General features: G+C 32.5%; 1 long non-coding RNA gene across 1 annotated transcript; it reads right to left on the reverse strand.

The window, feature by feature from the left end:
- Positions 1 to 2,745: 2,745 nt before the first annotated feature.
- Positions 2,746 to 26,789, reverse strand: LOC134231089 (uncharacterized). Its single transcript, XR_009984502.1, has 5 exons — positions 26,738 to 26,789; positions 21,815 to 21,886; positions 3,877 to 3,939; positions 2,946 to 3,180; positions 2,746 to 2,865 (listed from the first exon to the last, which is right to left on the reverse strand). It is a non-coding gene; the product is annotated as an uncharacterized LOC134231089 (long non-coding RNA).
- Between the last annotated feature and the right edge of the window lie 393 nt (positions 26,790 to 27,182).

Genomic DNA, 27,182 nt, shown 5'->3' on the forward strand with positions numbered 1-27,182 from the left:
AGCCTTTTTCAACAATTTTCTGCCTGTAAATATCGATTCCATAACCGTTCATTTCGCTTTCGGAAGATAAAGTCTTTCTGCAACGTGACGTTGCGTTTTGCCCGCTTCCAGCATCCCTGCTGCCATAGAGTCTTCGTCCATACTCATATTCCTCATAGCGTCTTATCACCAGTTCTAGCCAGATATACTAAAGTTTTCTTATGTTCACTATAGAAATCCCTCTTTGATACGTCTATGCTTCCATTGTTCCACATACTGTCTAATGCCACGTACTTTCTTGACCAATATGTCCCAAAACTAATTAAAAACGTGTGACTTTATCGAATCGTGTGAATGACATGTTTTTAATACTACTTAAGCTTTGTTGTCACATGAATTCATGGGTATGAAAATATTATTTTCGTGTAAATATATGCTCCCAAATTTATTTAGCCCAGTATAATAAAATTAAAACAAAAATGTGATCTTCGGAATTTGATCTTTCATAAGGTAGTTGCATAATTTGTTCTAAGGTTCTGCTTCATATAAAATATTGAAAAAAATGTGCCTCAACATTTTTTTTTCATCTTCAAAGAAATTTACAAGGAATTGGGAAATGACGAATTTTATAAAGTGCATTGACTAGAGGGAAACCGAGTCATATATCAGTTTAATACGCAAATTTCGAGATTTTCTCCCTTGGTGCGCTCTTTCGTTACGGGGGTGAGTTTCGGTGGAGGTGGGACAGTTATTCATATATTGGATCAATGCATAATTTATATATACTGGTCTATTATGACTGCGTGATTGCAGATGAATTCTAAAAGACATAATCATCGTCCATTTACTTACGCACGTTTATAGACATCAATTAACAACCTGTCCCCTTTTCTGCTGATATGGATACTTTTTGCGCCTATATCATAGGAGCGTTACAATCTCGAAAATTGCGTATTAATATATAGTCACCAACCGTCCAAGGGATAAATACTGCATTTGCAACCTACACTGATAAGTCTTGATTTTTCAGAAATTCTCAGTGTCAAAGAGGGCCCAAAGTGGTTCTAGCTCTTTTGACAAGTAGGATATTAAGTGACTTAGATGTATTTTAATTTCCAGTGCTCTCTCTTTTTTTTTGACGTAAGAGAGCCGAGGCTATGAAAATCAATATGGAATATTTTAATATCTTGAGACCGCATTTTTTTGTTTTAATCTATATTTTAATTGAATGCAAATTTAAGAATTCACTTTCTGTTCTCACTACTTTGTTTGGCATGCAACTGGCATTAAAGGCATCTAGAATATAGGGTAATGTGTGCACAATGGGCTTCCCCAACTAAGCAAATTATTATACATTTCAGACTGTCGTTCATACCCTACTCTAATCTTTAACTATGTGCATTACATTACGATAACGGTAGGAATTCTTTTTTCATAGTCTGCACGTCGAAAATCCAATCCCGAGTTTTGTCGGTATTAAATATCCTTACAGCTTATATAGTGGATTTTTTGCTGTCCTGGTGAATAATACTATTATTTTGAAAACATATGCACAGATATTAAACATCTGTAAATTCTTATTTTATCGGTTTAACATTCATTCCTATTTTTAATAGGGTACCTACTTAATATCGTCGAATTAAGTTAGAAAGGTAGATAATGGCAGTTAATTTTGACTTTTATTATTGATATATGATATAAAATGAATATTAAGGACAGACGAGACGTTCTTTAAAAATATATTATTTTTTCCAAGATTTTGTCATTGAAGAGTTACTGCTTTAACATGTTTACAAACAAAAATATGAGGCATCTTACAATACATTTGTGCGAGATACCACAGAATGGCATTTCTTATATAATCCTTTAGGAAAAAAACTTAATTTGCCAAAATCAAATTTTTATTGTTTCATTTTTTTTAAATCAATTAGAAACCGCCTCAGAAATCAGAAAGTAATAATAAAAAAGGTGCATATTTTTAATAAATTATGGAGATATACAAAACAGATTTTTAGGGAACGTCTGAACTTAAATGTACTTTGTAAATGAAAAGTTTTACTTACAATATTGTTGTCGACTCGGTTTTAACCTCTTTTCCTTCGTTTTGTATAAGGTATGGAGTCAGGTTTATCATCTTATGACACTGGGCAACTTTAAGAAACCAAGTACAACAAAATATATATTTGTATGTTCTCATTTATAATTATATTATTCTAATATTCAGCATGGAGATGAGATTTATTGATACGGTAGGCATACGGAGTATATATATCTCAGTTGATTCGATACGGAAGAGCATGCTCTACGTGTGAACAATTTCTTAAACGAGGTAAATTATTGACAAGCAAGTTGATGAAACAAGAATATCAACAGTCTCGTTTAAAGTCATCATTTCGTAAGTTCTTTGGTCGATACAATGACCTTGTCAGCCAATACAATTTATCATTGCGTCAAATGCTGACTGACGTTTTTCATACCAATTGTTAGTCCATTATTTATCCACTGAATGGACGACGGATTTTTCCGTTATTTCCTAATCATGACAACGAGCACACGGCGCGTGTGACCGGTCGACGGGGGATGCTCACTCCTCCATGGAACCTGATCCCACCTCTGATTTTTCGTGTTTGCTCTGCTCTTATTTTGTATATTGTTTAATGAACTTTGAGATTGAATACTGTTCGTTATTTCCATATCCTTCTTGAAAAGAAAGGCACATAAAAAAATTTATATATTCATTTTGGATAATATACACATTGAAATCCTCACCGAGATGTGCATTTGTTGATAAAAATTTTTTTGGACATGGCTTTGTAACCTTGGTGCATTTCGGTTTTTTAGTCAGACGCAGTGTTGAAAAATCAGCATCATACACCAAACAAGCGTCTGTAAAACACAAAAGTAGTCGTTTGTCCATTTGATTAAAATTATTTCAAAGATCTTGAACCTCAGAGATTTCTACTTACCATGGATATCCATTTCAACTGCACATACTTCCACTAATGCTCTCGTTTGGAGACTATAAAGACAGTGATACTTAAACTCTAGTGGATTTGGGGTGCAATTTTGTCTCAGTCCTACTCCTAAACACTTTTTTATTCTTGCTGCTTTTTGTGTCCCTTCTTCGGAATCAGGGCATGAGGACACATTTTTAACCGTTAATGCAGACCAGGTACAAGGATGAATCGAAAAGTTTGATCTCTACAAAAAATTATCGATAAAAGCTAAATAATTTATTTCATCACTCATTATTAAAATAACGTACAGCAAATTTTGACTAAGTTATTTATGATACATATATAGGGACCAAATTACGTTTCCAGCTTTCTCTTTAAACAAATTTACAGTGGTCAATCTCTTTTATTTCGGCACATTTTCTCCCGTAAAAAAATAATTATAAGATTTGTTTATTTCGGGTCACAAAGTTTATTCTTTTCAGATTTTTCCTTGCCCTTATTTTTTTTTTTTTTTTTAGAAATTTATAAGAAGGGACTTTTTAAGAAAAAAGTTTTTAATATGTACTGTTCCCTAGCAAAAGGAAGTTTTTCTTTTTTTATACGAATAAGGTCAATTTACTTTTGAATTCGTTGTATGCAAAAGAAAGTTATTTTTCAAGGCAAAGGAAATGCACGATTTTCAAAATTAATTTGGGTTACAGTCATTCAGAAACTTATGAGTTATTGACGGGATATATCAATTTCACAAAATGTCTCGGAGATTTAAAATGATTTAGAAAAAAACTTAAATGCAATTTATTAACTGAAGAAATTATTTTATACCTATAGTAGACTGAAATACCTGTGAGTGAAAAAGTTTCAGAACTATCTTCATGAAATGTAAAAAGTCACTTACTATGGTCCTTTTACAAGTCATTGTTTTGGGATAATATTAACTTACTACAACAAAGCAGATAATAAATGCAATCGTCTTTAATTTCCAAAGTCTTCCCATTTTTGTAATCTGAAAATAAAAGATAAAAAACAACTAATGAAACGTACAAAAATCATCTAAGAATAACATAGTGACAAACAATCAAAACTAGATGCTGTCATGAGACAGTAATACCCGCACTAAGGTGTTTACCTCTAAATGCACACTCCTTTAAATTGGGCTTTACCAAGGAAAAAGTCAATATAATTCAATAATTTACATAATAGGGCCTCCATGTATTCATCAAATTGAGCATAATATTCTCAAGTGACCATGTGACCCATAGACCTCGATCTTATATTCGTAATTCATTACCAGTCTGAAATTAAACAACAGAATTTAATTAATGATGTAAATTATGTTTGCTAAAGGGGGGGGGGGTATAAATTTTTGGCCCATAATAGGAACTCTTTAAATCTATTTTCTCATATAGATCAACAACAAATGATATTATTCAAATTAGTGTAAAGCGTTTTTGATGATTTTTTTCAAAATGTACAAACGTTTTTATATTTGATTAGGCAGAAACACTTTCAAAGCTGCCATATACCATGTATACCCAATCAATTTAGTCACCCTCCACCCCTCTCCCATCAACACATCAACACACACACAAACACACCCTATTTTCCTGTTTTTAGAAATAGGCCTAGATGGCAAAGTTAAGATAAAACATCTTTTGTAAATAATAATTTTAAATTTGTTCTTTTACTATAAATGTATCTGAAGACCTGCATCACATTGGGCTTGCGTCACGTACCCAACTTAAGTACAAGTTTTACCATTATCATTTTTAGATAGCACTGCACATGCAGTACTAGTGTTGTGTACACATAATTGCATGTATGTCAGTAAGAATTATTTTGTATTTTAATTGGATTATACTTCAAGTTAATGGGACCTATGGCAGTCGGTAAGTACAAGTTTTGGTATAGATTTGGGTAAAATAGTCTGAAATGCAACTGGTTAGGTTAAAGTTTAAAGGATCAAAGGCCTTCCGATGCTGCAATAAGACGAATTTCACATTCTGAAGAGTTATCGCCCGTTATCGACGTTACATTCAGCTACAAGATACAGAATTTTTTTCTGGGAGGGGGGATTTCCAGACCAGAATTTCCTGAGAAGCAAATAAAAGAAGTTATGGTGCATGGTGTCTGTTTTCTAGGGTGGAGGGCATCTAAAATCTTTTTTATTTGCTTCAGTATATATTATAGTCCTGCAAATTCGAGGGGGGGGGTCTCCCAAGCCACTCCCTGTCCCTGTAAACAGTAATGGCAAATGATCATGTGACTCCTAAATAGTAGGAAACTTTTTCCATTTGACTATACATAATTTTGCTTTTTGTGTTATTATGTTATGTAAATTCAATGGTATAAAGGGTTTAAACGCCCTGGAGGTCATACTCACTCTCCTAATGAGTCTAACTGGAAATGTTCAGAATATGAATGCATTAAATTCAATAAAAGTGCATCAATGATAAGATTGCTTTACATTTTATTCATCAACCTATCCTCCTAGAATTAGGAATGAAAATCATTCAAAGAGATGGACCACATTAAAGTATTTGTATATAGGCTATTAACTTTTTTTTAAATGTAAAAACAAGTAGTAGTTTGCATACATGTCATGAATAAACAGGGATCTGGGATGGGGTGAGGGGAAGGAAGGAGTTCATGTCTTTTTACGCCTTAATGGTTGAAAACTCCTAAAATGAATGTTGACATCAAATCTGACTTGTCCTCATTATTTTTCAAGTGGTGGTGTCTCCATTTGAGTAAAAAATTCCTGAGAGGGATGTTTAACAACAAACAAACAATTAAATGACATAAAAACACAATATTGATTTGCGTTAAGAAATATACAGGGGATTTTTTCCATCATAAATCTTCTCAAGAACAGCAAGGGCATTATTGTCCCCCATTTTGGGGGAAAGGGAGGGAACAACAAATCTTATCTGTCTGTCAGTCTGGCCATCTTTGACAGTATGTGTCACAATAAATTTAACCTTGGTCATAACTTTTGAATAATAAGAGATAGGGCTTTCATATTTCACATGTACATTACCACAAAAATTTCTAAATGTACTATATGATTTTTTAACCCAAGTGAGACAGTGACTTAAAATTTTACCTACTTTCCAAAAAAATAACATTTTAAATTAATCATTTTGAAAGAGAAAAGATATGGCATTTAAATTATACATGTATAATACATGTGAAAAGACTTTTCTAAATATATCATGACTTTTGACTCTGTGATCTTGACCTAGAAGTTTAACCTACTTTTCAAAAATATTATATTATAATATATATATATATATATATATATATATATATATATATATATATATATATATATATATATATATATATATATATATATATATATATATATATATATATATATATATATATATATATATATAACTTATGATTGAAAAGAGATGGGACTTTCATATTTGACATGTACTTTACCTGCAACAAAATATTTCGAGCATGCGATGATTTCCCCTCTTTGACCTAATTTATATAAAGTGACATATGATAGGGGTGCATATTTGACACACAATCTGCCATAAATTATGGAATCCCATTCACTTAAACACAGAAAGCAGAGGACCACATTTCTTTGAATTTGCTTGTATAATCTTGATATAGAAACATCCTCATATAATGTAGATTCAAGTTTTTTATGCTACGCCATGATTCGGAATACATGTATTAGTTTTTGTCATGTCCGTCCTCCACCCTTCCATCTGTCTTTCCATCGAGCTCAGAGACTTTCTAGATATTTTTATCAAAGTTCATATGTTGATGCATATACTGGTGTAAACTGTCCAACTGCGGCAATATTTTTTTACCTTGACTTTCCTTTGACCTTCACTTAACTTTTTTTAAAATTAGTGTTTAGCTTTATTTTAAAGAAACCATAATGATTCAAGTTGTGTAATGAAACTTCACATGATGATACGTACAGATTTAAGCTTAAAATGCTTCACTCTTTTTTTACCTTGACATTTCCTGTGACCTTGACCTCACTTTTCTAAATTAATGTCTTAGACTAGATCAGTTTTGAATAAAAAATTCAAGATATATTTATCAAACTTCATATGCTATTACATACTGATGAGAGCTATTATTGCATTTGAACTTATTTTGATCTTGAATTTTCTTTTGACCTTGACCTCACTTTTTAAAATATGTGTTTATCTAAGTTTTAAATAAACCATTAATTATATTTTAATCAAACTTCATATGCTAATAGTAAATTCACACTGATGTAAGCTTTTCAGCTAGAACAACATTTTGACCCAAACCTTTCCTTTGACCTCTCTTTTCTTAAAACAAAGTGTTAAGCTCAGTTTCATTAAATCATTCAAGATATTTTTATCAAACATAAAATATGCTGATATGTATTAGTGAGAGCTATTCAGCTGCATCAAAAACTTCATCTTGCACATTCCTGTGACCCTGACCTCCCTCCTCTTTAATTTGTATTTTGCTTAGTTTTAAAGGAATAATTTAAGACATTTTTATGTTTAGCATGCACTTATACATAATTTGATGAGAATTTATTATCTATATCCAATTTATTTATATTTTAGTTTCAATTCTGAAAAAAAAAACTGTTTAAGATATTTTCATCAAACTTTATACACTAATACAAATTTTCATGTACCATTAGTAATACACATCTGGCGGGACATTCATGTCCTATAGACATATTTCTAGTTTTTCAAATCATCACCTCAGGCTAGGGTCAGGCCACAATTAGGGATCAAAGTTTTATTTAGGAATAAAAGGAAACACATCTTCAAAATTCTTCTTTTCAAGAACACCAAGAGCATGATTAATATGGAAATATTCTCAAGAGGTGTAGATTCAAGTTTGTACAAATCATGTCCACCAGGATTAGGGAGGGGCCATATTTTTCCTGCCCCTTTTTGCCATCCACATGAAAATTCAAATTTTGAAACCATTTTACTTATACGCAAAATGATCATGTTCTTGAAAGCAGGGTGATTAAACATATCAAATATATGTAAAAAAAAATTCTACCCCGATTTGCCCCCCCCCCCCCCCCGGGCAAAATGAAAATTCCAAAACCTTACTGCACATCTACATGACACCACCAACCATCTCTTAAAAGATGATTAGGCTACTGAGTAAAATGTAAGAGGAGTTTAGGGAAGACGGGGATTTTTGCATTAAAAAAATCAATTTTTGATCCTCATTTGACCCCCCGGGGCAAAATCAAAATTCCGAAAGCTTACTCCACATCTACATGACACCACCAACCAACTCCCAAAAAATGACCAAGCTTCTGTGTAAAATGTAGAAGGAGTTCAGGGAAGATGGTGCTTTTACCATAAAAAACGTCATTTTTCGACCCCCATTTGATCGCCTGGGGCAAAATCAAAATTCCGAAACTTTACTGCACATCTACATGAAACCACTAACCATCTTTCAAAAGACGATTAGGCTGCTGTGTAAAATGTAGATGGAGTTAATGATAGAAGGTGCTTTTTGCATAAAAAAACATCATTTTTCGACCCCCATTTGACCTCCTGGGGCAAAATCAAAATTCCAAAACCTTACTGCACATCTAAATGACACCACCAAACATCTCTTAAAAGATGATTAGGTTACTTAGTCAAATGTAAGAGAGGAGTTCAGAGAAGACGGTGCTTTTTACATAAATAACGTCATTTTTCTACCCCCATTGGAATAAAGAAGAAGGGAAGACGGGGCTTTTAGCATAAAAAACGTCATTATTCGACCCCCATTTGATCCCCTGGGGAAAATCAAAATTTCGAAACCTTACTGCACATCTACATGCGACCACCAACCATCTCTTAAAAGATGATTAGGCTGCTGAGTAAAATGTAGAAGGAGTTCAGGGAAGACGGGGCTTTTAGCATAAAAAACGTCATTTTTCGACCCCCATTTGATCCCCCGGGGCAAAATCAAAATTCCAAAACCTTACTGCACATCAACATGACAACCCCAACCATCTCCGAAAAGATGATTAAGCTACTGTGAAAAATGTAGGAGGAGTTCAGGGAAGAAAAGTGTGACAGACGGACGGACAGACGGTCGGACGGACATGAGTAACAACAATATACCCGAACTTTCTTTAGAAAGTGCGGGTATAATTATTTTACATAATTGCATGACACCAAGTAAGACTTCAGGTTAATTCCACAACATGTCAAACAACAGGAAATTAATATTCTAAATAACTTGTAGCAGGTCTTTCTAACGACCTCAGTAACTAACATGTAATCATATGTCAAAATACAAGTAAACCTGCACCCAATTGCGTTTTCAACATTTTTATGACCTATTGAAAATTCGGAATGCTGTAGGCGGAAATGTATATCCTAAAAATCTACAATTATTATAATGAGTTGGTTTTTTTTTCAAAAAATAATGTTATACCCATTTTTGGTAACTTTTTTATTTTATTTTTATATGCTTTCCTCAAAAGTTACACTGGTAGAAACATACAACTTTGTTAGGCTTTTTTATTTGCAAGGAAATTTTTTGATCCAGTATCTATTTTCTTATTCTTATTTTTCTGTAGCATTTATTAATTAGAACTAGGGTCTTCCATCTCAAAGGTTAACGGAAGACCTTTCTTTGGTTTTTACCGAATGTTTACACAAAATTTTTTGGTTGTTTGTTATTTAACACCCCACTCGAGCATTCTTCACTCATATGTAAACGCCATAACTTTCCGGTGGAAAGCTTCGAATTTTTTCCTATTCTCGGTGCTCTGGGTCATTGATCTGTGAGGGATTTTTTTCCTGCCACCACCTACTGCGACATAGGACCTCTGTTTATACGGTCTCATTCAAAGGACCGGTCTCTACGTCTCAGATTTGAGGATCGCCTCCGCAATTAAAAAAAAACAATTATGAATATGAACTTAATATCATTGTGATCTTTCCTGCAACATATCATATGAATGCGAGTGCACTTTTATTACCAATGGTGAAAGATTACATAACACATAATTAAAATGACGTCAATTTGTAAATGTGAATTTGCAAAGGTAAATTTACTTTATATGTTAATCTTAAGTCAGCTATTGTTAAAGTATATTATTAAAGTAGTGTTTCAGACATGAATTTTTGCATTAATTGAGAAATAATTTTACATGCAATGTAAACAATACAAATACATCGCATGAACATATGTTTTTGTATGAATTAAATTGTAAAAAAAAAAAACAAGGCATTGCATATTAAACTGAAAAAAAAATTCTCCCTAAAATGTGCACGTGAAAGAACATTTTTCCCTTTCCCCGTTCTTTGTGGCTAGGGTTCATGGGATAAATATTTTATCTACTTATGCATACGTATCAATATATTTGACAGAACAACGAGTATGTCTTCCGTTGGATCTGTGGACAGGAAGTACCGATTTTAGGTCAAAGTCACTTAACTTTCTTAAGTGAACAACCATTCCTCTCGATCAGCATGAGCCTTCAGTGAATCTTAAGAAAAGTAATGTGCGTAAGATGTAAGTTCATAATCTTAAAGATAATACTCAGTTATATACGGTAAACGATACAAATGGTTTGACTATAGTGCCGGTTATGATCTTACAGTTTAAGTTAAGTTTGTAAAAGTGTGCAATTACATGATTTAATTTTCGATTCTGGACATACGTGTACAGTGCGGGTTTATTACTACTAACATGTACATTGTATAACCTGCTACCGATATTTAATTTCAGAACAAAATTATAATGTTACCACACTATACCAATCATTTACGAGTTTTAGATAAATTAAGTTCACTGTTTTAAAATCTGGAATTATATTTTTTTATAATTAAGCAAACATATTAATCTTAATATTCGAAAATAATAATTTTTCATTAATTATGTTGTAGAATGGTTTTATATAGATATATGTACCAATTATTTTGCCTATGACTGCAGGTTCAATGGTTCACCGAGGTATGTCGCTTTAATTGTTCTCGCCCGCGGGTAATCGAGGGATATATTACTTACACACACAGAATCTGGGTTCCAGGTGAATGTGAGAATCGCGAAGTAAATAATTGTGAATTATTTGACTTAAAAATATTTATGAGGTCCAGGCTTATATTGTACCAGTTAATATTGTTTGTGTTCATATTTAAACGAAGAAAGGATACTTGTACTTTTTTCTATCACTCTTTCTCTTGGAAAGATCTTTATTAATAAAAGGATGCCATCGAATACTCTTAACGGGATTCAAAGAACACGTTTTGAATATATAAAGATATGATGATACAGTGTCAAAAAATGTTTATTACTTACGGCAAGTTTATTTCAATTATACGCATAAAGAGTTCTCCTTCAATAGCGAAATGAGACATGAGAACTATTCACGGTCAATACGGATCTAGCTTTCTTTCCTATTTTTCATAAGACTCGAACAAAATAATATTTTTATAAGACAGAGATGGTATAAAGGAACAATTTCATAATCAACATATCAAAATATTTACCGTTTTTGAGTTATATCGCAAGAACTGTCAAGGGTCCTAAATCCCTAAATTGAATGGCCAGCCCCTTCTTAATGATGTCAAATAAAAGATCTTGAAGTTGTGCACAATATTTGTTCAACATACAAATTATTTTATAGTCTCAAAGGTACATAAGGAAAATATATATAAATTTCCGATCTTTAGGGTGTTCTAATTTTTTACCCCTATCTAGCATCGTTTTGAGCGCAGAAATCGAAAAACAAAAACTGTTGTGCACAACTTCAATTCTTCTATTGAATTTCTGCTCCAGCTTTTGCCATCTCCGAGACTTTGTCTGGAAATAGGAGTCTATAAATTTTCGTTTAAAGTGCAATAACTCAAAGCAGACCTTAATTTTAAAAAATGTTAGGCAACATTCTGATGGAGTTAAGTAACGCCAATAAACTATGAAAATTTAAGCAAAATCCACTGAGAAATGAGTGAGATATGAGGCTGCAAAGTTGACGTCTAGGAAGTAGAAGAAAGAAATAGAAATTAGAGCAAAGCAACGAGTAGGTTTTCCATCCTGATTGAACGGATGTAACTTTATTTTTTTATAAAAATGATTAACGACGTTCACAAATGTTTAAAATCCTCCTAATCTATGTTAAATATTGCAAAAGTAAGCTACTTTTGCTACTTTTGGTTTGGCTGGAACTGATTTCGACGGACGGAAAATCAAGTTCAATGCTACCAGTGACATGTGTTCCCCCCAAAACTTGACATTTTGAACAACTTTTGCTTTTTTAATGTATTATAAATTCTCAATGCTTTTTATGATATAAAGGAAAAACTTTCGGCCCCTCTGGATCCCTTATTTTAAGGGCCAGTCCCTTTTTCGATATCATAAATATTATTTGAAAGAACTTGCTATTCTTTACATCTCTTTTGTTCTTTATGTTTCAACAAAATATTTTCAGGTAAAAAAATCATAGAAAAGATTTGAGAAGTTTTAAAAGTCGTGATAGGTCTATTTTTGGGCCATGGCGAGCGCTGAAATGCGTCATTTCCAGTAAATTGGAAATAATTCATGGACTTCTCCATACATAGCCCTTCTTTGCCTTAAAGTTTGAATTTTTATCTACATCCGTTCTTCGGGAAAATTTTGGACAAAATGACCCTAAAAATCATAAAATCAACGATATCTCTAGACCGAAAGTGATGTAATCGAAACGAAAAAAAACGCATAAGGTTCAAGTAATGTTCCATACGTCCTGAAAGTTTAATAAGATTTCGTTGAGCCGTTTTCAAGAAATCGCGTGCTCAAAATTGATAAGAAAAGAAATAACTAGAGAAAAGCTCGTTGTAAAGCAACGATGAGGTTTTCGGTCCGGTTTGACCGGAAGTAACTTTCATTTTTAACAAAAATCACTAATAACACCCGGAAATTGTTTAAATCCTATACATCTTCGTTAATTACTGCAACAATAAGCCAGTTTTTGCTACTTTTTGTTTGACCGGAACTGATTTCGATGGACGGTAAAGTGATTTTAATGCTCCCAGTGACAGATGTTAGGCATAAACTTGTCAAGAATTGCAAAACTACGCTTTTTCTGACAACATATGGTTTTGCCGGACATGACGTCGCCGGACGTATTTTAACATCTTCAATAGATTAGGTTGACATTTTGAACAACTTTGCTTTTTTGATGAATAACAATGTTTTTTAAGATATAAAGGAAAGACTTTCTTCCTCTTTAGGCCCTTAATATATAAATTTTAGGGACCAAAATTTTTTCGAGTTATCATTTGAAAGATCTTGGAATTCTACAATTCTTTTGTTCTTTATCATTAAACATATTATTTCCAGGTAAAAAGATATCGTAGAAAAGGTTTTAGAAATTTTGAAATTGGAGAGAACTACTTTCGGGCATTGCGAGCGCCGACGTGCGGCACTTCAGATAAATATGAAATATATTCCACAAATCTACAGACATAGGTCCAACATGCCGGAGAGTATAATATGTCTATCTAAAGCCGTTAAGTACAAATTGAGCAGACAAAGTGACTTTTAAAAATCAGTAAAGTGCTAATAATCCTGGACCGGAAGTTACGTCATTAAAATAGAAAAAACGCATAAGGTTCAAGCGATGTAACATAAGTCCTGAGAGTTTCACGGAAATCCATCGGTCCGTCTTCGGTTGATTGATTAATTGATTGTATATTGTTTAACGTCCCTCTTGAGAATTTTTCACTCATATGGAGACGTGGCCGTCTTCGAAATCGCGTGCATAAAATCTTCGAAATCGCGTGCATAAAATCGAATAAAAACAATGATAATAATAACTAGTGCAAAGCTCGTTGCAAACAATGAGTAGGTCTTCCGTCCTGTCTGACCGGAAGTACTTTTCATTTTTTTTTTAAAAATGAGTAGTGACGTCCAAAAATGGTTTCAATCCTCCAAATCTATGTTAATTACTGCAAAAGTACGCCATTTTAGCTACTTCCCGTTTGAACGGAAGAGACGTCACGTGGCGGACGGAAAATTAAGTTTTAATGGTTCCAGTGACGAATGTTTCCCAAAAACGTGTCAATAACGTCAAAATTGCATTTTCTAACCACTTCTAGTTTGGTGGGAAGCGACGTCGCCGGATGTATTTTGATGATGTCAGTAGATTCTGCTTGACATTTTGAACAACTTTGTTTCTTTGATGTATTACAAATTCTCAATACTTTTTGAGTTGTCCTCGAGATCCCTTATTATAGGGGCCAGCCCTTTTTTGAAATATCATTTGAAAGATTTTTTTAATTCTGCACAAATATCGTTCTATATGTTTTAACAATTTATTTACATGTAAAAAGATAACAGAGAGAAAGTGTTAAAAATTTTGAAACTCTCAATATTACTTTTTTCAGACCATACCTAGCGTTAGCGTGCAGTACTTTCGGTAAAAGTTAAATGCACAATGCAAGTCTATATATGTTGCCCTATCTTCTTTACAAGTTTTATTTTCCTTTGATGAGAGGTTTTATAAAAAAGCGAGGGACAATCTGATACAAAAAAATCACTTAACTGCGAAAACCATCGATTCGGAAGTGACGTCATCAAAATAAAAAAAGAGTATCGAGATTCTTTAATGTTCTATCAAACCTGTAAATTTCATAATCTTACGAGCCGTTTCCGAGAAATCGCGTGCACAAAATCGGTAAGAAAAAAATAATTAGAACTAGATGAGATCTCGTTGTGAACAACGAGTGGGTATTCCTTCCAATTCTTGATGAGATGAGATAAGATTTTGATTGAGATTTTTTTTACAATGATAATTTTCTTAAGAAAAACGATTTGCTGCTTTTATTTTTTTTTTTAAATATTGAACGTTAAATAGTCATAAATTCGAATTCTTGTACCTCTTGGCCTTTAATATGAGGGGCCAGCCCTTTTTTTGAAAATCATCTTAAAGATCTCGTGCTTTTAAACACTTCAAGTTCATCAATTGTTCAGAGATTGTTTTTCGCTTTCGATTTATGAGCAAAAGAAATATTTAGGGGCCGACCATTCAACTCCTTCATGGGGACGTTTAACGAAAAGTGAAAGGTTGCATAATGTTTATAACATTATTTTGAAAATCTTTTGTTTAATATTACTTTTAAAAATATTTCCAACTTGTGAGATATAAAGCTTCAAAGATTAGCATTCTGGCCCTAGTGGCCCCTAATTATACACCATATGATATAAGAGTCGTTTTGTATAGTTATAGATGGTTGATATTAACATTTATGCTTCATTAATGTATAACAAAATATTGACTGATAAAGAGTAATCGATTGAAGACTTTTGGCCCCTAATTTGAGTGCCCAGCCCCTTTTACTGGATTTCATCTTAAAGCTCTTAAGATTTTGAACACTGTGATAAACAACAATTCATAGATTCTTTTTCGTTTTCAAAATCTTTGCAAAAGAAATATTTTGGGGCCAACCATTGAACTCCCTAATGGGGAATTTTAGCGAAAAATGAAAGGTTGCATATTGTTCAAAACATTATTTTGAACATCTTTAGTTCAAATATTACTTATCAAAATACTTATCATTTCGAGAAATAAAGCGTCAAAATTTAGCATTCTGGTCCCTTGTGGCCCCTTATTATGTAACATACGACATAAAAATCGTAATTTATAGTTGTAAATGGTTAAGATAAACATCTTTGCTTCAGTAATGTATAGCAAAATATTAACTAATAAAGAGTTATTGATTGAAAACTTTTGGCCTCTCTTGGCCCTTAATTTGAGTGCCAGGCCCCTTTTTCTTGTTTTCTTCTTAAAGCTCTTATAATTTTAAACACTTTTTGTTTAGCAACTATTCAGAGATTCTTTTTCGTTTTCGAGTTATTTGCAAAAGAAATATTTAGGGGCCAACCCATCAACTCCTTGACGGGGACGTTAAGCAAAAAATGAAAGGTTGTATATTGTTCAGAACATTATTTAAAACATCTTGTGTTATTATTATTATCAATATTAGTTGTTAAAATATGTCTCTCTTTTGAGATATAAAGCGTCAAAGATTTAGCATTCTGGCCCCTTGTGGGCCCTAATTATGTATCATACGACATAAAAATCATAATATATAGTTGAAGATTGTTGAGGTAAATGTTTTTGCTTCAATAATGTATAACAAAATATTGTCAGCTAAAAGGTTATTGGATAAAGACTTTTGGCTCCTCTTGTCCCTTAATGTGATGAGTCAGGACTTTTTCCTGATATCATATTGAAGATCTTATCATTCTGCACAAATGGTGTACCGTATGTTTTAAGAAATTAAAAATAATTTAAGAGATTTTATTTAAAATGTCTCATAAAATCACACATGATTTGTATCCAAAATTTTGACCCCTACCGAGCTTTCATACTATTCACTTCCGGAAACTATCTAAAATCGTAGTAACATAGGAACATGTCCTCTATCATCTATGAAAATTTCAGCGCTCTAGCTCAAGCTGTTTTTGAGGTCAATAACGGACAAGAAGGTCCGCTGAATTTTAATAAAAGGGCGATAACTCTAGACCGTAAGTGATTTTCAAAAAATCCTTCAAGTGGTATAAACTTCAGATTATCCAGCAACAACCCTGAAAATTTAAAGCAAATCCATCGAACCATCTCTGAGAAATCTTCTGCACAAAATTTGTGCAGAAAAAAAAATAACTAGATATGATCTCGTTGCGAGCAACGAGTGGGACTTCCGTCCGATTCTTGATGAGATAAGATTTTAATCGAGATATTCATTCTAAAAAAATGATAAAGATTGTGAAGAAGAACGATTTTCCTTCAATGATCTGTAAAAAGATATTAATCATTAAAGGCTTTAAAGTTCGACTTTTTAGACCCTCGCGGCCCCTTATCTATTAGGGACCTTTTTTCTTCCCATCATCTTAAAGCTCTTAGAATTCTAATCACTTTTTGTTCAACAACTATTCAGAGATTCGTTTTCGTTTTCGAGTTATTTGCATAAGAGATATTTAGGGGCCAACCCTTCAACTCTTTAATGGGGACGTTTAACAAAAAATGAAAGACTGCATATTGTTAAGAACATTATTTTGAACATCTTTTGTGTAATATTACTTATCAAAATATTTCCCACTTTTGAGATATAAAACGTCAAAACTTCGGTATTTTGGTCTTTGTGGCCCCTTATTATGTACTATTCGACATTAAAATCATAATGTATAGTTGAAGATTGTTAAAATAAACATTTTTGTTTCAGTAATGTATAACAAAATATTGACTGCTAAAGAGTTATCGATTGAAGACTTTTGGCCCCTCTCGGCCTTTAATATTAGGGATCAGCCCCTTTTTCTGGATTTCATTTTAAACCTCTTAGGATTTTTTTTGAATATTTTTTGTTCAACAACTTTTCAGAGATTCGTTTTCGTTTTCGAGTTATTTGCATAAGAGATATTTAAAGGCCAACCCTACAGCGCCTAATGGGGACGTTTAGCGAAAAAGGAAAGGTTGCATATTGTTAAAAACATTTTCTTGGACATCTTTTGTTCAATATTACCTATTAAAATATTTCCCACTTTTGAGATATTAAGCCTCACGAATTTAGAATTTTGGCCCCTTAGGGCCCCTTATTATGTACCATACGACATTGAAATCATAATATGTAGTTGTAGATTGTTGGGATAAACATTTTTGCTTCAGTAATGTATAACAAAATACGCGGGTATGTTAAGGCAGCACATGCATCAGAATTCTGCGGATTAACACTTTTTTTAATAATATGTCACACTAATAAATCGCAAAAGTCATGGATAAATATTTTGTTATCATTATGCATTCTATAGACGTAAATGACACATATACTACAAGAGGCACTACACAACGACGTCACCACGTGACGTCTATAATTAGAAAAAAATGTCTTAATGATAAAAAGAAAAGTTCAACACTACTCCGGGGATAATTAATTTCAATTTGTTGTCATAGTTATGTTAAAACATCTCTGTACCATAAAAAGTGCTGCTAGAATCCTACTGTCCTATCAAAGAAATTAATATTCAACACTTTCGAAGGAAACTTCCCAAGATTTTTACATTTTGTTCATAACATCGAAAAAAATGCATCAATTCCTGTAAACCATACGATTCTAGCAGCACTTTCCAAAAACAATAGAATAAGAACTTTAGATAGAAACAAAAATTAGGTTACAAAGTATGCGGCGTAAAGTTGAACTTTTGCATTTTTTTACTACGAACGACAGAAGAAAGGCTGATCAGCAAGTAAACTCCCTTTCTGCTTTTATTTTACGAAGAAACTGTAGAGCTATATAAGCATACCTTATTCATAAGCTTTATTACCACATAAATCACAAATGATATTCATTCTAAATGCTTTTAAACTCCGATTTCGTGTGTTTGTTTACGTGAATTCTCGTTACATTTCACTTTCACTCTGCTACTTCATGATCAACAGTTATGACGTCACGGGTTTGGTCTTTAACCTCTATGATAAATACTGAGACCTAGATATGAAAATTTTCCGTTTATATAATGCCTATGAATATTTTGATTCAATTTACGACCTCAAATCAATCTTAGATATCGATTTTAAGAAATTGTTATCTCTGAAACTTCACGTTGTATAGTTTACTATGACGTCATACCATACAGGCAAGTAGATTTTTTGGTTGTAACCTTAACATACCTGCGAATTGACTGCTAAAGAGTTTTCGATTAAAGACTTTTGGCCCCTCTTGGCCCTAAATTTGAGTGTCCAGCCCCTTTTTCTGGATTTCATTTTAAACCTTTTAGGATTTTGAACACTTTTTGTTCAACAAATATTCATAGATTCTCTTTCGTTTTCGAGTTAATTGCAAAAGAAATATTTAGGGGCCAACCCTTCAACTCCTTAATGGGGACGTTTAGCAAAAAATGAAAGGTTGCATATTGTTAAGAACATGATTTTGAACATCTTTTGTTCAATATTACTTATCAAAATATTTCCCACTTTTGAGATATAAAGTCTCAAAAATTTAGTATTTTGGCCCCTTATTGCCTCTTATTATGTACCATACGACATTGCAATCATAATATATAGTTTTAGATTGTTGAGATAAACAATTTTGCTTCAGTAATGTAAAACAACATATTTACTGTTACAGAGTTATCGAATAAAGACTTTTGGCCCTTCTCGTCCCCTAATGTGATGAATCAGCACTTTTTTTCTTGCCCCTATATTAAAGATCTTGTCATTCTGCACAAATATTGCTCAGTAAGTTTTAACAAAATAATTTTACTTCGAAAAATATGATGCAAAATGTTTCCAAAAATCTGTCATGATTCGTGTCCTAAATTTCGACCCCTACCGAGCTTCCATACTAGGCACTTCCGGAAAATATCCTGACCATGTTGCAATATGGCAACATGTCCTCTATCATTCCTGAAAAAGATCAGCTTTCTAGCTTGAGCCGTTTTTGAGTTCCATCACAGACAAGGAGGTCATCAAAATTTCGATCAAAGGGCGATAACTTCCGACCGAAAGTAAATTTCAAAAATTAAAAAAGGTATAAAGTTTATATAAAGATACACCTACTCCGAGAATTTCAAGTAAATCGGTCGGGCCATATCCGAGATATCTTCTGCACAAAAATTGTAAAGAAAACAAAGAATAAAAACTAGATACGACCTCATTGCGAGCAACGAGTGGGTCTTCTGTCCGATTCTTGATGAGATTTTGATTGGGATTTTCATTCTAAAATAATAATTTTCCATAATCTGCATTAAGACATTGAACATTTATCGAATTTTGGACCCTCACGGCCCTTAACATTAGGGATCAGCTCTTTTTTCTTCATGTCATCTTAAAGCTCTCAGAATTTTCATATTTCTTTTCGCTGAACAACTATTCAGAGTTATTTGCATAAGAAATATTTAGGGGCCAACCCTTCAAGTCCCTAATGGGGACTTTTAGCGAACAATTAAAGGTTGCATATTGTTTAGAACATTATTTTGAACATCTTTTGTTCAATAATACTTATCAAAATCATTCTCACTTTCGAGATGTAAAGCGTCAAAGATTAAGCATTCTGGTCCCTTGTGACCCGTAATTATGTAATGTAAGACATAAAAATTATAATATATACCGGTTGTTGTACATGGTTGAGATAAACATCTTTGCTTCAGTAGTGTATCACAAAATAATAACTGATGAAGAGTTATCAATTGAAGAAGTTTGGCCCTTTTTGGCTCCTAATTTGAGTGCCCAGTCTTTTTTTCTTGATATCACCTTAAAGGTCTTAAGAATTTGAACACCTTTTGTTCAACAACTTATCAGAGATTCATTTTCATTTTCGAGTTAATTGCAAAAGAAATATTTAGGGACCAAGCCTTCAACTGCTTTATGTGGACGTTTAGCGAAAAATGAAAGGTTGCATATTGTTTAGAACATTATTTTGAAAATCTTTTGTTCAATAATACTTATCAAAATAATTCTCACTTTCAAGATATAAAGCGTCAAAGATTAAGCATTCTGGCCCCTTGTGGCACCTAATTATGTAATATACAACCTAAACATTATAATATATAGTTATAGATTGTTGAGATAAACGTTTTTGCTTCAGTAATCTATAACAAAATACTGATTGCTAAACAGTTATTGAATTAATACTTTTTGCCCCTCTTGTCCCTTAATGTGATGTGTCAGGACTTTTCCTGATATCATATTTAAGATCTTGACATTCCCCACAAATTTTGTTCAGTATGTCTTAACACAAAAATTTTATTTTAATAAAAGATATGATACAAAATTTTTCGAAAATTCACTCATGATTTGTGTCCTATATTTTGACCCCTACCATATTGGACCTTTATGAAAAATGTTAAATCCAATGTTCAATTCAGCGATGTGTCGTCTATCATCGATCAAAATTTCAGCTCTCTAGCCACTGTCATTTTTGAGTTTACTCACGGACAAGGAGACCCTCTAAAATTTACTGAAAGGGCGATATCTTCCGACCTGAAGTGATTTTTTTTTTTCAAAATTGAGTCGGGGGTACTTCAGATAGAAACACATAATCTCTGAAAATTTGAACAACATCGATCTAGCCATCTCTGAGAAATCTTCTGCACAAAAATTGTAAAGAAAAAAAAGAATAATAAAAGTGAAAAAGAAACAATAGAATAATAGAAGGGTCTTCCGTTGGAGACGGAAGACCCTAATAATAGGGAAAAAGAAACCGAACCAAAACAATACGGTCTTCCGTTGGAAACGGAAGACCTTAATAAAGACTGATATCTATTTGATAAGATTTTATGTTAGGCTGTAAAAACTGAAAAAATTTCCGTTTTTAAATCAAATATTTAACGTGAGTTAAACTTTAAGGATTGCTACCTCCTAGTGACAGATTTTTTACTCACTTTAATTGTATTCTAAACTTTCAAGTCGTGTTTGTTCACGGTAGAATTGTCATAAATATTATATAATTTCCAAATGCGCTTAAAGTTTACAAAAAACTTGTTCTAAAAAAACCTTTTAAGCAAAAAACTTTATAACCACGTGTTTTATTTTTTTTCTCATGGGTTTGTCTAAATGCTGTTATCTGATTTGTCAGAAGGGTTAGCGCCTTGTTTATTCTGCGTATTAATAGTAATTCACAGTTATCGTTCTTGACTTCCTTATTTAGAAATCGTCCAGACCTGTACAATGTAATTTGCAATTGTAAAACAATTACACTTAATAAAATCATAAAATAACAATGTATTTTTTATCTTGACAATTGAATTTGGAATGCACAAATAATTTATTCATTCAGATTACCAAACATTAAAAAGATTTGGACAAAAAAAATACTTCAAACAAGCAGATAGAGAGATAAACAGACAATGTGATTCGAGGATATCCCAATTTTTGTTTTGAAGAATAGAACAAAGTTTATCATTCAGTGTGTAGTTACCTTAACTCTGAGGCAAGCCTTGGTTCTCGGGGTTTGTAAATCTATATGAGAAAGGCAAACTGTATATTGAACCTGTAAAACAAATATTCATACGGTAAATATTTTCTAGGCATAACTTAATTTAAACTTAAAATAGAGTGAATACAAGTCTTACGTTATCAAAAGCCAGAAATGGCTTACATTTTTTTGAAATTATTTTTTTTATATTTTGATATTATCTGGCATATAAAATATCCTATTGTTGAAAAGCCCGGAAAATTTAAGATATTTCCGACTTGGTTCTCTAGCTATAGAGTACCGATCGAACACAACCTACATGTAATAGAAAGTGAAACGGCAGTGCACCCCGGGTTCGCTCTCTGGGTCCGCTTCGGGTTCACTCTGGGTCCCCGAGCTAACCCGGAGCGCACCCAAAGCGAACCCTTAGCGGACCCAGAGCAAAGCCAAAGTGGACCCAAAAGAGCGACCCAAAAGAGCGACACAAAAAATCAGTAGCGGTCCCAGATGACGAACACACGTGCGGTATTTCTTTACAGAGCTGTTTATCAGGATTTGCGATTAACCAATCTGCGCGTCAACCGATCAAAAGAGCATATTGATCTGTCGATTGGGATAAAGATCGGACGTGTTGATTTAATTCGATATAAATCCAAACATTGCTCATACCATCAAAATGTGTAAATGCACAGTGTTAATCTATTATGATTATTAAAATGTTACGTTGCATTTATTTATTTTAATTCTCCGAGTTGTATTTTATTGCGTGGACCCTGCGGTTCAACAGGATGCCATGGGGCAAACGACAGGCTACGCATGCGCGAATATGCTGGAGAGTTCGCACGTTAGGCAAATTGCCCGTAGAATAATTCGAGTTAGAATCAATGTCATTTATTGGCAAATCGCGCATATCGCATCTATATATTTAGGGGCAGATCCGAATTCATCTCTTATACGTATACTTTTATTGATTCTGCATGTTTTATGGCACAAGCATTTCAAAAAGTAGGAAGAACCTGCGGTATATCAACAAATGTAACAAATGTAACTTATCAACTTAAATGAAAAACGTCATTCAACGACTAGTTAAAGCATTTTAAAGATTAAACAAGTTTTCACCAGCATTAATTTTGTGAAACAAGGCTCGCAAAATAATTTGATATTTCAGTCATCCAATTACCGTCTAATAGAGGTCAGTAGCAACGGTTTTTAATGTGGGGGGGGGGCTCTGACAAAAAATCTGAGTACTTCAGAGCTGTGCCACACGTGAGCAATCAGATCTATTTTACCATGATACATTTTTTCGTATAAATCGGAGATAAAATTAAACAATTTTGCTTTGAGACTACAAACCATTTGCGTCGGAAGCAAATTGAAAGGGGGAGTAGGCTAAGTGTAAAAAAACAAACTATACCTTCATAAAAAACCTGACAAGCAAAAAAAAAACAAACAAACAAACAAAAAAGAGAAATGTCCTTTTCCTAGAAACACAAACCTACGCAGAATGTTCAATGTCTCTACTAAGTATATATTTGGAAAAAGGGGGGAACCCCCCCCCCCCTTGAATATTCACTACACCTAGATTTTTTTATATTGAATTTCGGTTAGAAACACATGTATATGGTCCACGTATTGCAGTCCTTTCGTAAAGGATAGCGACTTGTATTTATATATTTATTTTCTTTTTTTTTTATTCAAGCAATTGATAAATTATATATTTGAATTTTCCACGTAGAATGATGCATGAATATATCTAGTTTTTTTTATACCAGTATTTAAAGTCCATTGATAAATATATTGGGTAAATACATCAGTCAATGCGTACAAAAGGAAATCAATAATTGGTATTACAATTTTTACTGACAAAAAGAGGAGAGAAGGAAAATAGTTCGTCTTTGACAATTATTGTAAAATTTCATCATCTCAAGATACTGACAGTACAAAAATATTTACGTGCCTATTATTCAATTATTTTATTTCCATTTTCTCAATTTACGTGTTCCTTTAGATTATTCAAAATTCACATAAAAAATGTATCTTCTTAATTAGGCATGAAAAAATTACATGTACATATTCCTGTACAATTTTTGAAAAAAAAAATAGGTGCAGCAGGCTTATAGAAAACAATTCGATTATAGGATTTGGAGAACGACTCATGGAAATTTAAGAAAAAGTCATCAGGCTTTATTATTAAAATCGATTCTAATGATGAGAGTTTACATGTACAGTTTTGATCTCTCTCTCTCTCTCTCTCTCTCTCTTTGATCTTGATGTTTCCTGTATTTGTTTATATTCTAATATTTTGAAGTATTTTTCAATTTCATTGATGTGTGTGTGTGGGGGGGGGGGGGGGGTTACATGTATATTAATATATTCTTATCGGGACGGAAGAACAATTATTATTTATCATTTTATGTTTTTCATACTGCTTAAAATTCATAATTATGAGCGTGACAAAGATCTGATATAGTTTTATTTTTCTTAAATGTCCGGTAAATATTTATTTCGAACTTTTAATGTGTAACTACTATAAATGAAATCTAAATATATCATGTGTACAAAAGGTTAATTTATAGATGCGATATGCAAACATTTAAACTACGATTTACCAAAATTTAGGAAATAACAAATATAATTTCAAACTATTAAACTATGTAACGCATGAATTTGAATGTATTTGTTTAGATGCTTTCGCCAGTTTCACTTGTACACCATTCAAAATCAATCAAACATCCTTTTCTTCCTCTTTTGTTTTTGTTTTCACGTTAGGACTAAAGAAAAATAAATTCTTAATAGCCCGCTGTTAAATGACTTGGAATTTCTTGGGATGGCAGTAAGCAGTCAGCAGTTGGCAGTAAGAAGTTGGCTGTCGTATATGGCATTCCATATCTAGGAAAGGTATTATTGAAGGAAAAATTGTGAACGTGTTTTTTTTTTCTTTTTTTTTCTTTTTTTTTTTGTTTGTTTGTTTGTTTTTTGAAGGGGGATTTAACAGAGCAGAACTTAATATAAACAACTCTTTTGAATAAATGTACATTTGAGTTTAACTTCATATAAGTTATTGAAATTGCGGTTTTATCTGAGTATAACAAGGGCATTAAAAATAAACACTGTTTCATATTATTCACATATGATTTCTGTTTCATTATCATTTTCATGTGATCACTGTCAAAATATTCATATGATTCTCATATAATAACTGTTTCATATGATTCTCATATAATCATTGTCAAAATATGCACATGATTCTCATATGCAGGGACTTTTATTTGTGAATCACATATTCATTACTTCATATGCTTTTAATATAATGCATTCATATGTTTCAAATATGATTTGCCACATATCACCTTCAAATAATTGTATATAGGAGGGGTGATCAAATAGTTCGCAAACTATCTCAGTCTATATTTACAAAACCACAATTCAGATAAGACTGATATTTAACATCTAGAGAGTCATACAGATGTTCTTTTAAACATTTGTAATGAAATGTTTTGCTCAATGTTTGTGACGTGATATTGTGAAAATGACGTGAATATGTAGATTACATGTACTTGTGACGAAAAATGGTTGACTCAGTCTCATTCGAGCAACGACCGGTTGTAAAGTGAAACATATATCTAAGAAGTTCCTTTTCAAGAACCACATGATAATTTGTACACGGTTTATAAAGACAAAGGGCTTGCCCTAAAATTTGTCACTAATTGAATTTTTTGTTTAAGAGAAGAGGGGGGGGGATATTTTTAAAATTGAGGTTTGTTCGGTTACCCAGTAAGAACAAGATGGGGAATAGATGTGTAATTCGTTACGCAGTTCGAAATTAAAGATTGCCAACTTACAGTTTAAAAATTAGTTGAATACTTTTACAATAAAATAATTAATAAATATCTTATATATCGTTTGATTTAAACTTAAAACATATTAGATATAATAAAAAAAGATAGGCACCCATACTTTATTCACACTGAATAAACGACTACTCAAAGACAGAGGACTTGGGTTTTGATGGTTACCGTGCTCAATTTGGAAAGGGATATCATTATCAACCCAAACTATTGCCGAGATTTTGCTATTTCTGACAAAGTGACTGTTTTTATTAAAACAACTTGCATGTTAAGAATGTATTTATATGAGTCGGAAAAATCCTTAAGTTTCCTTAACAGAAAGCTACGGAGCATGCCACATGACTGCCTATATCATGTTATCCGCACATGGACAGAATGTTTGCAGATGTACGTTAAAATTTGCGAGACCTTCTTTGAAAAATTCTCAACATTGTAATACTATATCATTTTTTATTTGGAAGTCTTTCAATTAGTTCGCAAACTTTTTTTATCACCGCTCGTGAATATGATTCTCAAATAATCCACACATAATCCTCATTTGAAAGGCAATGCATATTTGTTGATCATCTGTAGTGAAATTGCTTATGTATGCAGTACATGGAAGTGCGTTCATGCACCTAAAAAGTCCACTCCATTCATGGAAATTGCCCAAGATTGACGAGCTTTTTCATGGATTTCCCATGATTGGGCTTTGTTATTACGACAAAGTTCAACATAATCCTATAATTACTCATATTAATGTAAAATGTCAACTGTAAATATTGAAACTAGAAAGACTGAATGAAATTCCAAATATTTGTAAATATTGTAAAATTCCTATCATATCAGTTGACAACTTCGTAATAAAATGACTGCTCAACTCGAATAAAAACTAGACTTTTGATAAAGCCTACCTTTATACCTACCTTTGTACCTACGTGATATTAATTATTTCAAAATGGCGGGGCCCATGCACAAAAACGAAAGTACGAAACAATGTTCAGTAAAGGAATACATACAATAACCCTTTAAAATGATCATAGTTAATCAACATGTAAAGCAAATATCCTCATTGCACTTGGTTATCAAAATTGCAAACCTTTCTTCATGTAAATCCACAATCTGGTGGACATGGGTGTTTCTGATTACCTTATATATATATATATATATATATATATATATATATATATATATATATATATGCGTGCCTCATTATTTCTCTGGTAATTTTAAAGATACGGAAGACAGTTTTTATATAAATTAAAGGACATGCTAGTAAGGTAGTTATAAAATAAAGGTAATATCTTCAACAGACAAGAATTAATTTTATCAATCTTATCTTGGTTTGTAAGAGTCATTTTTTTAAATGTGTTTTAAAGGAACTTGGCTTAAAATTTGCATCTAAAAATTATACTTATACTTAATGTTCACTTTCTAAAATGGACTTTTTTAAAATCGGATATATTTAACTCATTTAGCATTCCAGTCTAAAAAGGTAGGTTTGATCTACTTTATCTTAAATTCATAAAAATCCTTCGCCTACA

This window comes from Saccostrea cucullata, unplaced genomic scaffold (genome assembly GCF_032062105.1).
Source record: "Saccostrea cucullata isolate Sc308-1 unplaced genomic scaffold, CSIRO_AGI_Scuc_v1 ctg806, whole genome shotgun sequence".
Lineage (NCBI taxonomy): Eukaryota > Metazoa > Mollusca > Bivalvia > Ostreida > Ostreidae > Saccostrea > Saccostrea cuccullata.